Raw genomic sequence first — 17740 nt, 5'->3', positions numbered from 1 at the left:
ATTGAATGGTGAGGGCCGATGCACGGAAACGGCTCCGGATGCGAATCGTACGTACAAGAATTTTACCGGATCGGAATCGGCCCCCCTGTCCTCCGTCTGCGGGGAGCATACAGCTGACCTCCTCCTGTACTGCCTGAAACAAAAAAAGGAAAATTACGTGATTTATTTAAGACTTTAGAAGTACCGAGTCTACTTTCAATTCTGGTTTGCAATAGCAGTTGGCATTTGTCCCAAAAATTGCTACATGTATTGAAAATTAGAAGAAGCGCCGGGACGCCAGGACAGTCCTCTAAAAACTGTGAATGTTCTGAAAAATATAGGATCTCTGGTCACCTAACCCATGCTTGAGAAAAATAAGCCAGTGGATGAAAGCCCTTGGCGGAAAGCTGGTGCTGCACAGACGAAGATATAACCAGAAAGTTAAGTCAACCTTTTCTCTTTCTAAGACTACAAAAATTAGGGCTGTTCACTATCTCCTTGTATTTTGCCCTTGATGGATGGATGTTATCACTATTACAAGGTTCAGTTGTATCTTTTCATTAACACGAGGTAAGAAAAGACTGCTATGGGGAATAAAGAGAAACTTGTGTTTCACGTTGCAGTGTCGAGACTGGTCACCATTTGTTCTGACCCATACACGGCTTGTGAAAACACACATGCGATTGTCATCTGCACAGAATGGGACCTTTTCAAAGTGAGTATTAAAATCTGCAAGTAAATGTTACCTCCCCCCCACAGGGCCATATCTGTGTATTATGTTATTTTATGCAGATTTGTAGAGCTCATTACCACCTGGGAGGGTATCCTGGCACTGAGTAGGTGAGAGTCTAGCTAAACCCAGAGCCTAGTGAGACTACTCAAAATGCCAGGTCTTTTTGTGGAATTCATGAAGTGAGGAGGAGTCTCTTATGTGTGATGGCAGGCCATTTCATACGTAAGCAGTGACGCAGGAGAAGGCTTGATTGCCGTTTCTGATTTTCCGTATCCATGGGATGTGAGCAAGCATGAGTCCGGATGATCCGAGGCATCTGGAAGGTATATGAAAGAAGATGTGATTGTTGATTATGCTGGGCCAATGTTATGTAGTGCCTTGAAAGTGGGGGTGAGAAGTTTGGAATGTGCTAGTTTCTGTACAGGGAGTCAGTGGAGCTCCTTCATGTGTTGTGTGATGCGAGTGCGGCATGGGAGGTTGAGAGTGATTCTGGCTGCTAAATTCAGAATGGCCTTTAGCCTTCTGGTGAGTTTTTGGTTGATCCCAGCAAAGAGATTGTTTCCCTAATCCAATTTGCTTGTGACCAGGGAGTGCTGGACTGTTTTCCGGGTACTGATTGTGAGACATTTGAAATCTTCCTCAGCATCTTCGGGGTATGGAATCATGAGTCAGTGATGGCATTGACATGGGTGGTCATGTTGAATTTGCTGTCAGTGATGATCTCAAGGTTCTTTGCCTGGGTGGTGGGAGTCGGTCCAAGCTCTGCTAACCACCAGGTGGAGTCACACGGTGAAGTGCTCTTTCTGTCTTGTTGTTGTTCAGCTTCAGACAGTTGGTCTTCATTCAGTGGCCAATTTCAGTCATGCAGGCCCTAACTAGATCTGGGTAATGGATGTCTTATCTGTGAGGGAAAGAATTAGTTGCGTATCGTCGGTGTAAGTGAGGACGCTGATATCATGAGAGCAGATGATGCTGGTTAAAGGGATCATGTATGTAATGAAGAGGGTCCTTACAAAACTTTGCAGATAAGGTTGCGGGCATTCGAGGTGTACATTACCAGACTGATTAACTGGGTCATTCTAATCAGGAAGGAGCAGATTATGCCTACATTAATTCCCTTAAATGAAAACAAATTAATGGCAAGCACTGGTGAGGACATCCGTTAGAGACATAAAAATGCAAAGCAAGTTTGCCTACTTGACATAGTCAAAATTATACATCAAATAAACTTAAATAAATGCATGTTGCATGCTCCCGCAATAGAGCGAGTGTTGTAGTGAAAATCTTTTCCGGCAATTTGGTGACAAAGTGGGAGCAAGAACATGGGAGACACTCACAGACGTAAGAGGTCCTAGTTGGCTGTGGAAAGATCAAGAAGTGATCGAATATATGGAAAATTTGGTCTCAATGGCTGGGTACACAACCAGGAGCATATGTAGAATTGCTGCGCCTGTCAATAAAGAATACGAATTCAACAACCCAGAGAGAACCAGAGCCTGGAATAACCATGCATTTTTAATCCTAATGTAGATGGCACCTAATTACTTAGACATCGATTCATCATTCTTAATGCCAAGGGTAGAGGCCACCGAAGACTTAGCAAGATTGCCTCGTACCACCACTTTACTTTTACCCCTACTTCAAGCTCACGCCGCCGAGCCCCGGGGACGGGTAGTGTCAGACGTACAGAGGGCAGGCTAATTTAGCCATAGATTGCTATCACAGCCCTGGCGACGCATTATTATCGTTTACGGGCACCTGTAATTGTTCCTTCTCATAAAACAGTCCTTCAAATAAGTATCTGTGTATGTAATTCGAAAGCAGTAGGGACATCTGATACAATTTTACCTACGACCGCAAGAGGGACCTCTTGTACATAATCTGGGATCCGATCTAAAACTCACTTTCGAAAGTGGAAAAGCTTGATTTTGCTTTCTGTGAAAGAAGAGGACAGTAACTTGGCTGGGGTAGTTTGTGGGGCTGGAGACACAGGCAGCTGCTACAGTTCAGTGAGCCTCTGTTTATCAGTGCAGCACTGGACCTGCGTTGCCTTTGTTGTCTGCATCTTCTTAATGACCATTCCTGAGTGGAAATGCGCCGTCTCAAAGGAGGAAACCCAGGCCTTTTCGAGATTTACAGAATCACGTAGTAGCGTCACTAAGGGGGGCCCAGGTGAGGCTGGCACCTCATCTGATTCTATCATGCTCCCCCTTGTACCCCACCACTAGTCACAGCTGGTAAAAAACAGACACACCTTCCGAGATTAGCCACAGACACAGCGATTTTGTTCCTGTTCACATTTCACCTTATACTTACTGTTGCTCTCCCGAAGTAATTGCTTTTTCCCGGATGTATTGTGTCTAGTTTCTTCATGCAACATAGTACTTATTATTATTATATATTACTTATTATAGAGCGTATTGTGAAAAGAGTTACGTATGTGAATGCAGGTTGTCAGTGGGTGTTTATGACAAACATGTCACACATGTCACTTGTTCCTCCTGTAATGCACCGTTTGCTACCTCTTATATTTGGTTTGCTCACAATTGTAAGTTTTGCCTCATGCAACTTAATGTTTGCTTTTGCAATTTGTTCACTTGTAATGTTCTCCTCATGTATCAGTTTTGTTCGTATTGTGAAGCGCTCTGACACCTTCGGGTAAAGTCTGCGCTATATAAAAATGCATAAATAAATAAACCACGATGTAGAGCTGCGGAGTTCAGGTTAAAGGCAGTGCGCATTGCCACAGTGCGCATCTGTGGATCATCATAATCAAAGGGGTTCAGCAGGCAAGCCCACACTTTTCTTAGCTTCTCTGCAGAGCGCACAGAGTAACAGTCCCTTGTGAAGAAGATGCACAGGTGTCAAATATTGACACAGTGAAAGTAAAAGGAAATGTAATGCTTGATAGTGAGAGGATGTGCTGTCGTGTGAGTAGAGGGGCTGGTGAAGTGGAGGAGATGCAAGGAAGAACATGCATGACAAAGAAAAGAGGCGGTCAAAGAGGAAAGTGACAAAGTATGAGATATGCAGATGGCGGTTTAAAAAAATTCAACAGAAAAGGGGTGTTTCAGAGAGACTGCAGAAAAAAGTGGTATGAAGAGGAGAACAAGGGTGCATGAGACACTCCGAAGACCACTACGCAAAACCACAGAGTTTAATTCACAGGCTGCTTAAATATTGAAAAAACTTTGAGGATATACATATATATATATATATATATATATATATATATATATACATATATATATATATATATATATATATATATATATATTCACAGAAAAAACCATAGGTTATAGTGGATATATAGTTAGGAATTTGCATTTACAAAACCTTGAAAATTCAATGAAAAAACCATTGGTTTTAGGCCATATATAGTTAGGGATTTGCATTTACAAAACCTTATTTTACTCGCATAAAACCATTGAAATTCCATATATAGTTATAAGCGCTAACTATATATCGCGCACCCGCAATCCACTGCTGATGATGTCACATATTACATCATTCATGACATGGTTAGTGACATCACTGATGACATCACTGATGACATCTCAAATGACATCACTGATGACATCACTGATGACAACATCCAGTGACTGTATGTTTCTGTAAAGTTAAAATATGTCTTACATATTGAAAAATGAGTGGATGTATAAGTGTCTGGATGAAGGATTTAGTAGGTGCATGACTGACTGTATGAGTGAGTGATTAAATGTGTCTCACTGAGTGCATGGGTTAGTGACTAAACTGTCTTAATTTGTGCATCATTATGTCTGTTGTTCTGTAAACTGTTGCATGTGTTGATAAGTAGCTATATGAGTAACTATATGGGTTATTGATTGGTTGCCCAAGTATTTGTATGGGATACTGAGTGTGTGTGTGGGTGGCTGGGAGGTGTATGACTCTGTGCATAGATGTGTGAGCAGTTGATTCACTAGATGTATGGTTTCAAAAGTGCATGTGGAAACAGCTGTATGGGTGGTTGACTGTGTGCATGAGTGTATTGGTGAGTGAATGGATATCTCAGTGCTACATGTCAAAGTAAGTACATATGTAAAACACAGTACATGTGAGAGTTGACATATATAAATAACTGTGCATAAGAGCCAGTGAATGTGTGAGTGGCTGTATGGATCATTGTGAACTTGTATCAGGGATTGTATAATAGAGTAAATATGTGTTAGTATATGTTTGAATAAGTAAAGTTTGTATAACTGTATAGTTGAGGAAATGGAGGTGTGATTGATTCTTTGCATGACTGACTAGGTGTGTGAGTAACTCCATGGATGAGTGACAGTCTGTGAGTGTCTGTTTACACTGATTGTATCTAAGGTTATATTAGAGTCTGAAGAGGTTCATGGTATTATCACATGAATGATATCATCAGTGATGTTATCAGTCATGTCAAATGAGATGTTTTCAGTGATGTCATCAGTGATGTCACTAACCATGTCATGAATGATGTAATATGTGACATCATCAGCAGTGGATTGCGGGTGCGCGATATATAGTTAGCGCTTATAACTATATATGGAATTTCAATGGTTTTATGCGAGTAAAATAAGGTTTTGTAAATGCAAATCCCTAACTATATATGGCCTAAAACCAATGGTTTTTTCATTGAATTTTCAAGGTTTTGTAAATGCAAATTCCTAACTATATATCCACTATAACCTATGGTTTTTTCTGTGAATTTCATTGGTTTTTTAATAGCAAATATGAAAAGCTTTAAAATGTCAAGTACGTGATAGATAAAAACATTTTCGTATTTATGCACGCTGATGTGCTTTGAACGCTGCCCCCCCCCCTCCCCTCTTTTCTCTTAGTAGTACTCTCTCTTTGCAGATAGTGAACGGTAGTTAACGCAGGCCTTTGCCCCCGTTGTAATCCGTCGTGCCTGCTTGTCTCTCCATTTGATTGATTGTTATCCAAGCATTTACTGTTTTAGAATTGGTTCTCTTTGGATCATTCTCTATTTACAAACAAGCACAAAGTCGCAATACTCTGTTTAGTCTTTGCAGATCGGGAAAAATCGTGTAAAAAAATAAAAGTAATCGAGCAAAATCAGTACGCCACTAATTGAATCTTTTTTTGACCTCGCTAAAATAGAAATATTATAAACAACCCTTCATGAGAAATACGAAAATAGTGAGATGAACTGAGCTCCACACCATGAGGGCTGCAAGACAGCTCGGCTCCGTCACCCACCCCGCCCAAAATAACGACAAACCCTATGCAAATATTAAAAATATAGACAACACACCAGCAAAGAAACAGGGTAAAACATTTTATTAAATAACTATTTACATAACGTTGGTTTATAAGATGATGTCAGTAGTGGACCGATGTGTGAATAGATCGAAAACAGCACAAGGCTCCAAGATCCGGATGGCAAGCTCCTGGATGTTGGGTGCCATAGTTCAGAGTTCTGAGTTTGAGCCTTTTTCAATGCCTGTGCTTTGTTGTTTCCCCTCCATCAAAAACAAAAAAAATATATAAAACTGTGCAAAAATACAAAAAAAACAAAAAATGTTTACAAAAGCAGTGCTTGTAAGACTGTCTGAAGCTTATTTCCACCTACTGCAGCTTCACTATTCTCAAAGTAAGTGAGGGTCGTTTGTGGACCTGACTGCATTTGAAAACAATGTTATATGGTACCTCCCTAAACCGCTTGACGGAGGCCCCCGAGGGACGGTGTGATGGCACGGACTCGGAGAAGACGCTTGGCTCCGACACCCTCCCCAAGTCTTATAGCACTGGTATAGCCTGAGATCGCCCCCGACATAGGCGGCCGGCTCCCGGGGTCCGGCGGAACTTTTTGCCTTTTGATGACTCTTCAATTCTGGACCTTGTCCCGCAATCCGTTTGACCTGAAGACAAGCTGTAGTGGGGCGCCCCTTTACCGTTTCAGTTGCCATTCCGCCCGCTTTTGCTACACTGTGCCTCTTCCGCCATTCAGCTGTTTACCGCCCGCTCTTGCGACTACAGCGTCTCGCTCATCATGTAGTTGAGTTGCTCCCGCTCTTGCGGTGCAGCGATAGGCGGCTGCCACAGGACTCTCAAAATGGCGGCCGGCTCTTCGGTTTTGGGCCTGGTCCACTAAAATGGCCCTGGGACACCTTTGAACTCGGACGCTTGTCTCCTAGGGCTTGGGTCCCATTCTCGAAAGCGTCCCCTCAGCCGTGAAGATTCTACAAAAGTCTTGGGGGCCTCCGACTCCCGCAGGCTTCTGGTGGGGAGCGGCTGCCATGTCTGCTCGTGGAATGGCCACGACGGAGCTACGAGATGGAAGTGCTCTCATGCTGACGCCAGCTTTAGTCTGAAACATCCAGAAACACTGTAGACTACCAATTCGATCAGTTCCGGTAGCGCCCCAACATGACCCGGAAGAGAAGAACTTGCCCTCCCCTCTTTGACTGATGGTTCTTGTTGCCTGTCCCCTCTGTTGTCATTTAACAGAACTTTTTGGACTGCTGAAAGGGGTTGTGTTCCGAACGCTGGTTGGTGGAGACATTTTGACTATATTCTTGACCTACGTTGTCGCGTAATGCGTTATATGACACGCCGCGTTAGCGCACCCGGAAGTGATCCGAGGCGCGGCGCGCAGCGCGTAACGTAAGCATAACAGGTCATGTGACTTGTTAATAAAACTTTTCATTGGTTCATTTTACTTTTGTTATTTTAATGATGAAAAGCTTGGTCATATGACCTAAAAATTACGCTTTTTATTGTTTTCGAACATTATTTTTTTTAAAACATATGTTATAATATTCCAGGCTAATGTACTTTCCCGGAAAATGTACAACTGTCCTGCAAGTAAAATATATTCCTTTTTCGAGAAAAAGGGCGTTTCTTCGTTCCATGACGGAGCCGTTGAGTAAAAGATACTCGGCCTGCTGTCTTAGTCGCCGATACGCCTGATTATCAGATTCTTATCGATCACTTTATGTTGCAGGAGTGGAAAACACAACTGCCCTTGACCATTTATCTTTACTGCGTTCCTACATATTATACCTTTTATCCGTCATGTAATTGGACTGCTTTATTTCACTTGCCTTTTACTGATTCGAAAACAGTGACTAAAAGTAAAAACTTTACCAATGTAAATACTACTACCGTGTTTTGTTTTAAAAACCTTTATTGTGAAAATGTCAGTATACAAATACGGGCCTATAACCACGTGGGCCGGCCACGGAGCAAACTGAAATCGTATATGATGAGGAGACATTTACACTGTAGAGGAACGTAACGAGCGGGCCATTAGGTTGCAAGAACTAAGGTGTCTAACAGTTGAGGAATCGGTGGACGTACATTTTGTAATTAAAATAAGACAGGGCCACTTACAATAACATTTTCTAGATATACATTTGCGGGCAAGGAGTTACGAGTCCCGTTTATACCGGCGCCATTTTGGGCGAGTCCGGGCAGGTCCAAGATATAGTCAAAATGTCTCCACCAACCATCGGCCAGACCAGAACCCCTTTCGGCCCTTTATGCTACAAGATGGTGTCTTCCATTCAGAAAATATTGTTGGCAGCATTTTGAAAGGAAACAGAAACAGCCGTTCTCCTAGTGAGTTTCACATTGTTACATTTAGGAAGAATGTTGAAGAGTAGTATGTGGAAAATCTGAAGCCATTTTTCTACAAACTCTCAATCAGACTTGGATGGAAAAAAAATCCTGAAGAATGTACAAACTGAAAACCAATTTTTGTCTGTATAGCATCAACAGCAACGCTTGAGTCAGCTTTGTGTCAAGCCGCCATTTTCATTCAATCAATAGCGTCCCCCTGCACACATTCAGGGACCTGGTCGTGTCTTCAGATGAAACGGATTGTAGGAAAAGAAGCAGAAAGGAAAAGGCAAAAAGTTCCGCCGGACCTCGGGAGCCGGCCGCCTATGTCATGTGCGACCTTTGGCCACACCAGGGCAATAGTGAAGCTGCAGCAGGTGCAAATAAGCTTCAGACAGTCTTACAAGCACTGCTCAGAACTCTCAACTATGGCACTCAACATCCAGGACTTGCCATTCGGATCTTGGCGCCTTGTGCTGGTTCCGACCTATTCACACATCGGTCCACTACTGACATCACCTCATAAGCCAACGGGGCACCCCACGCCGACTTTCGGCGCAGCATTGTAGGATGGCCACACCAGTGCGGCAACTTGCTGGACACCACCTCGGTGCCATCCGGATCTCGGCGCGTTCGAGTCACTGTACCGCAAGAGTGACCGCAACTCAGCTGGACACGCCGTCTTTCGGCGCAGCATTGTAGGATGGCCACACCAGTGCGGCAATTTGCTGGACACCACCTCGGTGCCATCCGGATCTCGGCGCGTTCGAGTCACTGTACCGCAAGAGTGACCGCAACTCAGCTGGACACGCCGTCTTTCGGCGCAGCATTGTAGGATGGCCACACCAGTGCGGCAATTTGCTGGACACCACCTCGGTGCCATCCGGATCTCGACGCGTTGTGCTGCCTTCGGCCTATTCGCACATCGGTCTGCTACTGACGCCACCTCACGTGCCAACGGATTTTCTACGCTTTTTGTAGCCCTATGCCGCAGAACAGGTCATGTGACTTGTTTATAAAACTTTTCATTGGTTCATTTTACTTTTGGTTTCCTAAAGATGGAAGGTTTGGTCATATGACCTTAAAATAACACTTTTCATTGGTTTAGAACATTTTTTTTTCCCAAACGATGAAAGCCCCACCTTGTTTCTGGATCATTCAGACTGAAGCTGGCGTCAGCATGAGAGCACCACCATCTCGTGGCTCCGTCGTGGTCATTCCACGAGCAATCATGGCAGCCGCTCCCCACCGGAAGCCTGCGGGAGTCGGGGGCCCCCAAGACTTTTGTAGAATCTTCACGGCTGAGGGCGCTTTTCGAGAATGGAGCCCAAGCCCTAGCAGGCAAGCGTCCGAGTTCCAAGGTGTCCCAGGGCCATTTCAGTGCACCAGGCCCAAAACCGAAGAGCCGTCCGCCATTTTAAGAGTCATGTTGCAGCCGCCTATCGCTGCACTGCAAGAGTGGGAGCAACTCAACAACATGGTGAGCGAGACGCTGTAGCCGCAAGAGCGGGCGCAACTCAGCTGGATGGCCGCCACCTGGGGAGGCCCGTTCACGCCGCCTCCCCCACGCCCCCCCCCCGGGCCGCCGCACGCCAATTTTCGGAGCAGCATTGTAGGATACCAAAACCAGTGCGGCAGTTTACTGGACATCACCTGGGTGCCATCAACATCTCAGCGCGTTCTGCTGCCTTGGGACTATTCGCACAACAGACCGCTACTGACGAGGCCTCCCCCCGCACCACCCGGGACGCCCCACGCCAATTTTCGGAGCAGCATTGTAGGATCCCAAAACCAGTGCGGCACCCAGGCGACATCACCTGGGTGCCGTCCAGAACTCTGCACGTTGTGCTGCCTTGGGACTATTCGCACAAAAGACAGCTTCTGACCATTGTTGCTTTTTTGAGTGAAAAATGTTTAAATGTTTTTACAGTTTTTGTTCCGTTCATTATAGTTAAAAGTTAATAAAGTTTTATAATCTTACTTTGTTGGAGTGTTATCTATTTTTTTTAAAACGGGTGAATGGGGCCTTGAATCGGGTTACTGTCATGTGTGGGCCTTGGAAGTGTGCTGCTGCAGGATCGGACATTTCAAACTCAAATGCACGTTCTTTTTCTTACCTTTCCGAAGCATGGAGCGCAATAGCAGGCAGAGAAAGGGTGATGCACGTGTTGAACACTACCTGACCTGGCAAGTTGCTGGCAGTGCCCCCCCGCCTGCTCCTGAAAGAGGGCACACACACACCGCCGCCCTGAGTACTTCACAAATCTTTAAAAGACCATGCGCTTGTTCATGAGGCTTAAATGGTTTATCACCTCTTCTAGAACCCCTGCATCGACCCTCTGACGTTTCCAGGAAAAATTAACATGTAACACAATACCAAGCCCTGTCAGCTGAAACCCCCAAGGAATCGTGGGGCATATTATCAAGGGGGTTTATCTCCGCTTTTTTGGCTTTAAAAGCCAAAAAAAAAAGAGATAAAATTATCTCCCTATTACCAAGCTGTCGCTAACACCAGTTAGTGACAGCTAAAAGGAGATAGCGACCATCTTGGGCCCCGCTTTGCATGTCAGTGATACTTATCACTAATGACATGCAAAGTGGGCGTGCCAAGATGTTAGCGACTGGAAACAGTCCCTAACATCGCTATCTCCTATTACCAACTTTTGGAGATATTCGCGCTTAGCGCGAATATCTCCAAAACCTAACACCTGCCCTAAGCAGTTTTAGCCATGTTATCCAATGGGAAGTGGATAACATGGCTAAGAGCATTTGCTGGATAATGCATGAATATCGCTGACTTTTCTGCGATAATAGCAAAGTTTATCTGCGATAAAAATCGCCGATGTGCGGCGATAATTTTTGTCTCTAAACAAGTTAGAGACAAAAATTATCGCTAGTTGTTCGTAATATGCCCCCGGGTTTTTGCTTGCAGAAATCGGGAGGCGGGAAACTAGCACTGAAATCAGTAGTCTCACGCCTGAATCGGGAGGGTTGGCATGTCTGAATTCTCTACAGCTGGGGCCATAAACTACATCCGCAGGGGTAGGTGATAGCCTGGGACCAGCCTGGCATCTAAAATGGCTGCCGTGCACGACAAAATTGTGGCATTGGAAAAAAGGCAAGATGGCGCAGCCGCTGGAAGAGATGTATCAACATATATGAGCCTCCTCAGCCACCCTCAGGAAACATAGGGGATTAGGATACGTCTCCCGCACCCCCTTATACCTAGTAATTTAATTAATGAAGCACAAAATGGCGAATTCCCGTTTCGCTACCAGTTTGCGGCCCAGTTCGCGGCCCGTGAAGCGCTTCTACCGTGAAAAATCATTTTTTTTTTATTTTCCCCACGGGACCCTTTAATAACCCCAACAACATTCCTAGGAGGTCAAGAGGGGGATACCTTGCCCCCTTTCATTAAATTCCCCCTTCGTTTTTCACCTCTTCTTCTCTCTCGATCCTACCGAGAGATAAGATGGCGGCCGCTCCGGACTGTCACGCAGCAAAAAAAAAAAAAGCTCACGCACAGCCGCTGGAAGAGATGTATCAACATATATGAGCCTCCTCAGCCACCCTCAGGAAACATAGGGGATTAGGATACGTCTCCCGGACCCCCTTATACCTAGTAATTTAATTAACGAAGCACAAAATGGCGAATTCCCGTTTCGCTACCAGTTTGCGGCCCAGTTCGCGGCCCGTGAAGCGCTTCTACCGTGAAAAATCATTTTTTTTTTTATTTTCCCCACGGGACCCTTTAATAACCCCAACAACATTCCTAGGGGGGCAAGAGGGGTATACCTTGCCCCCTTTCATTAAATTCCCCCTTCGTTTTTCACCTCTTCTTCCCTCTCGATCCTACCGAGAGATAAGATGGCGGCCGCTCCGGACTGTTTAGAATGTTGACAGACACCGGGGAGCCAATCAGCTTTCTGCACGCAAAGTTCCGTTTCGCGAAAAGTAAGCGGACCGGATCGCTGCCCGGAGCGCTGTTACAGATATATATCTTGTTTTGAACGTTAATTTCTCAAAAACTACTGGAGCACATATATTGAGACCTAGCAAAGGCACATCGGGCTAACAGTCCCTACAATTTTGCCAAGTTTCGTGCAAATCCATTCAGCCGTTCGAGCTAAAAGTGAGTCCAACCGCCCTATGGAAAAATGAATGGGAAAAACGCGTTTTGGGACCCCCCTTTTTTCTCGGCCCCCCCTTGACGAAACCCCACCAAATTTTCAGGGGCTGCTCAGAAACAAAATGTGCCATTTTCCTGAAAATATCAGCCGCTTCCGTCCACAAACGCCAAAGTTATTAGACATAGAATTTTCAAAAATCCCATAGGGAAAAAATCCTAACTATATATACCTACTGGCGAACGCCAGTAGGTAATATATATATATATATATATATTTCCCAATCCCCTCCAAGTTCTGAAGGAAGCCAGGACACTCAGAGTTCGTTGCAGAATGTTTTAATGGCAGTAGAATAAGGTGCGACGCGTTTCGCCGATAAGGCTTGCTCACGCTCGTCAACAACACATAGTCAGCCATTTTTAAATGCTGAAAAACACACCCCCAGTGTAATATAGTGCACTCAGACGTTAATACAAAGTCGCCATCTTATAATATATAAAATACATTGAATGATATATCCTACAGTGTAATTCATACAAAATAAAGCATAGTATGCGTAAGGGGTTAAACATAAATCTTGCATAGTGTATGCTCAGTAAATCTCAGCCAATGATAAGATAATGGGTTACAATCCCCTCATGCGCTAGTAAAACCACTTAGTCCAGTACAGATTGTTATTGAGTATCATTAAATCTTTATAAGCTACTATACTAAAGATCTTGTGATAGCGAGAGTTCGCGATCACGTGGTTTACTTGGAAACATAATCCCCGCGCTCATTGGCTGCTGTGAATGTGCCTGAAGTAAAACCCCATACGATTGGATATCGTCGCTAGGCAACGTGGGAAGCTACAGTTTGTCACGATAAGGACATGTAGCAGTTATATAGCAACTACAGCATTGCCCAAGTGGGCAAATGAATAATAGTGTCAGATTACAACATTTATGATATATACAATGATGTTACGATTATAGAGTCCAGATGCGCAGTGAGTGATCATTGTTCGCGCCATTTCAGTGACAGTTCAAGGTCCTTGCCCAAGTGGGCATTTATGTTGTATTTCCACAAATTTTTCCAAACGAAATAGTATCCAAATCCAATCAACTCATGATAATACGCAATGCCACATAACGTCTGTGAAAGAAAAGGTTTCATGTGTAAGTGAGTGAAATTAAAATAAAAAAGATTTAAAATACAGACAGCATATATACAGTACAGTTCATTATAATGTGTGTATCACTCTTCATGTAAATGTATGGCCAGTTCCTCACTAGTATTCAATCCTACAGGGGCCAGACATTGAAAATCTATAATGTATCTGGATTCAAGTTTTCTCATGGAGAGCTCACAGGCACTGGAGGAGATATATATATATATATATATATATATATATATATATATATATATATATATATATATATATATATATATATATTCCGCACAGGCAAAGCGCGGCACCCTTAAGGCGGGTGCTTTGAATGCGGCGGTGCCCCGCAACACAAATTCTCGCTCCCAAATTCCTCTCAGTTACTTGCAAGGAATCTACAGCACTCACGGGGGGGGGGGGTTAGTTTAGCAGTCTGATTTATTTTGGCAGGTCCAACAGACGTGTTTCGGAGCTAGTACTTCCTCGGTGTTGTTTACGCATTGTATTGCGAGGCACCGTTTTTTATACACATGACCGCTTCAAAGCATTAGAAACAAAAGAGGGGATGACCATCAGCATATCACGAGCACCATCTTTAAATAGTAAATTCATCAGATTTCATCAATGTTACATACAATACACAGCACCATGGGTTTCAAAAAACGGAAAAATGCAATCAATTCATTCCCTCACATTGAAAACAGTGACCCATTCTGCTTTACTAAAATCTCGCCGTGGATCGTATTTTCGCAACCTCTATATAGAGGTTGCTAGCCCCTCCTCATATGTTCTAACATGTTTTGCGGCCGTGTATCGGCCCTCTTACTAAGATGCAGATCATGCTTAAGAAGAGAAATGTAAATCAACAAAAAGTCTTTCCCTATACAGGCAATATTACATTACATCTACAAAAATATTGATTTCATTTTCATGCTGTAATAATTACTGGAATGCATTGTGTTCTCTACCAGATCCCTAGATGTACTGTTAATTCTTCCCCAGAATTTAACCCATTTGGGGTTTTTGTCTGGAGGTCGTTTATATATCTAGATTCCAGTTGTCTAAGTCTTGACACTCTATCCCCCCCTCTGGCATGTCCTGGAACACAGTCAATAGCAAAAAACTGTAAGAGATCTCTGTCACTTTTGTGCTTGATAGCGAAATGCCGTGCCACTGGATAATTAAAATCTTTTTTTGCTATAGCACGCATGTGTTCTAAGATTCTGATCTTGACGTTATGTATTGTGCTGCCCACATAAATGAGTCCACATGGACATTTTGGACAGTAGACGGCATGCGTAGTGTGGCAGATCAAGAATTTTTTGATGGTCTTCCCTCTTTTTAATCCTTTCACATTGTATGTTAGTACCCTTTTACTGAAAGCGCAAGCCTTGCTTTTACCACAAGGATAAGATCCTTTCATCTCTTTTAGGGTGCACTCCTTGGATGGAATTGGGTCTAGGTGACTATGGACCAGGCTATCTTTCAGTGAACGTGCTTTCCTAAATGTGATCATGGGGACCAGTGGAATATCAGATCCAATAACTGGATCTGTTTTCAACACATGCCAGTTTTTTTTCATTATTGTTCTTAGGCTAGAGGCATCTTCGAAGAAGGTCATTATCATCCAGAATTGCCCCTCGTTTGACTTATTCATCTGTTTTTGTTTCAGAATCTCCTTTCTAGGCAGCTGTTCTACCCTTCTCAGAGTGTTCTCTAAAAGATCATTATCATAGTCTCTCACTAAGAACAGACTCAGGCTTTCCTTTGCTGCTTGATCAAAGTCACATTGTCTTGAGCAGTTTCATTTTAGTCTCAGGAACTCCCCGTAAGGTATACTGTTATTTAACCTCTCCGGGTGGCTACTGGAGGTGTGCAGCTTGCTATTGACCGCTGTCGGCTTCCTGTAAAGAGCTGTTGTTAATTCGCCTCCCTTAACTTCCACTCTGAGGTCAAGATAGTTTACTGCCACTAAAGTGATCTCCCCCAAGAAGTGAAAGTTAACCTCGTTCCTGTTCAGATGTTTGATATATTCTTCGGCTTTATTGACTGAAAACTTCCATATTAAAAAGAGATCATCGATGTATCGATGCCACAACACTATCGGCCTTGTCCATTCGGCATTGGCCACGGCCCAGGCGACCTGCTCCTCCCACCAGCCTTCGAACAAGTTTGCATAGCTGGGGGTGAAGCAGGTGCCCATCGCGGTCCCCGATACCTGCCTGTAGAGATCTCCCTGGAAGAGAAAAATGTTGTTGAACAAACAAAATTCAATTAGTTCTAACAGCATTCTATTTTGTGTCGCAAATTTGAAAGCTCTTTTCTTGAGGAAGTGTTCTACCACACTGAGTCCTTGCGAGTGGTTTATACAAGTATAAAGATTTGTTATGTCCAGCACAATAAAGTAGTGAGATGGATCCCACTTGACCTTTTCAATGTGTTGGATAAAATCTGTTGTGTACGATGTAAACTTTAAAACTGATTCAAATAGAAAATGATCTAGAAATCTTGACAAATTTTCAGTCAGACTACCCAAAGAAGAAACAATTAGCCTCCTGGGAGGTCTCACAGCATCTTTATGTATTTTCGGTAGGTGGTAAAACGTTAGTGCAATGGGATTTGTTGTTCTTAAAAATAAATATTCATCGAGGTTTAACATTGCTTTTTCATGCCATTTTTTATTAGGATGTGCATTTGTATAATGCTTTCTTGATAGATTTCCTTTGTTGTTGGTTCATAACAGTTCAGATCTTGCAACTGTCGCATGGCTTCATTCACATACTGTTCATGGGACATCAAAACAATGTTACCCCCTTTGTCTGAGGGTTTGATAATTACTGAAGTATCACCCTGGAGATTATTCACTGTGGTTTTCTGCACTTGGGTTAAGTTGTTCTTTGCTTTAGAGTTTCTTCCATGTTCACGGAACTTCACTAAAGCCTCAGAAAAGATATCTATTGCGATATGCTGGCGGTCATCCCCTCTTTTGTTTCTAATGCTTTGAAGCGATCATGTGTATAAAAACCGGCGCCTCGCAATACAATGCGTAAACAACACAGAGGAAGGACTAGCTCCGAAACGCATCTGTTGTATCTGCCTAAATAAATCAGACTGCTAAACTGCTCCCCGTGAGTGCTGTGGATTCCTTGTAAGTAACTGAGTGGAATTTGGGAGAAGGAATATATATGAATATATATGAATATATATATATATGTCTGTGTGTTTATAATACCTATCATCCCTTTGTGCTCGCCACTGGGTACTTATAGTTAGGTCTGCATTTTCATAGGAAGAGAGTTGTTTGGTTTGCTTATAACTTTGGCGCCATTTGACGAGTTTTCATGAAACTTCCCAAAACAAGCATTTACAATGCAATGGTCTCGGCAATGGTATAGATAGAGCTATTGGTAATGTTTTTTATTTTTAAATAAATGGCATTGTTATTTCTGTTGTCATTAGCCTAATATTTTGCACATGTGATACCTATTGCATTAGCAGAGAGTGAGGTAGTGAGATATAGAGTGAGGTAGTGTGAGAGAGTGAGGTAGATAGAGAGTGAGGTAGTGAGAGTGAAACTGATGTAGTGAATTGGAGGGATGTTGTGCGATAGTCAGTTGTAAGTGGAGAGTGATGTGATGTAGTGAGATAGAGAGAGGTAGTGAAAGAGACAGTGAAAGTATAGAGAGAGTGAACTAGTGAGTTAGAGAGAGTGAAGTTGTGAGGTAGTGAGAGAGTGATGTAGTGAATTATTGAGTGTGTTGTGATATAGTGAGAGAGAGATACTGAGATAGAAATAGATAGTGATAGAGAGAGTGAGGTAGTGAGATACAGAGACCGTGAAGTAGTGATTTAGGGAGAGAGTGAAGTTGTGAGGTAGTGAAAGAGTGATGTAGTGCATTATTGAGAGTGTGTTGTGATATAGTGAAGTAGTGAGAGAGAGATACTGAGATAGAAATAGATAGAGTGAGGTAGTGATAGAGAGAGTTTGGTAGTGAGATACAGAAACAGTGAAGTAGTGAGTTAGGGAGAGAGTGAAGTTGTGTGGTAGTGAGAGATTGATGTTGTGAAGTCCCCCAGAGCCTCATACATACAAAGTGTATCACCCAGACATACGTACAGAGACATACATAGAGAGCTATGCATACAAATATACAGAGCTATAGACATCCACAGACA

The 17740-nt window shown here is 43.3% G+C and overlaps 1 long non-coding RNA gene across 1 annotated transcript in view; it reads left to right on the top strand.

Annotated features, from left to right (window-relative positions):
- The first annotated feature begins 600 nt into the window (after positions 1-600).
- LOC147702790 (uncharacterized) overlaps positions 601-17740 on the top strand; it is a 49688-nt gene continuing 32548 nt past the window's right edge. Inside the window, exon 1 of the long non-coding RNA XR_015297246.1 lies at positions 601-694. This is a non-coding gene — a long non-coding RNA (uncharacterized LOC147702790). The remainder of the gene's footprint in view (positions 695-17740) is intronic.

Source organism: Lissotriton vulgaris, chromosome 7 (genome assembly GCF_964263255.1).
Source record: "Lissotriton vulgaris chromosome 7, aLisVul1.2, whole genome shotgun sequence".
In the NCBI taxonomy this organism is placed as follows: Eukaryota; Metazoa; Chordata; class Amphibia; order Caudata; family Salamandridae; genus Lissotriton; species Lissotriton vulgaris.
This window is presented reverse-complemented; position numbering and strand designations above follow the sequence as displayed.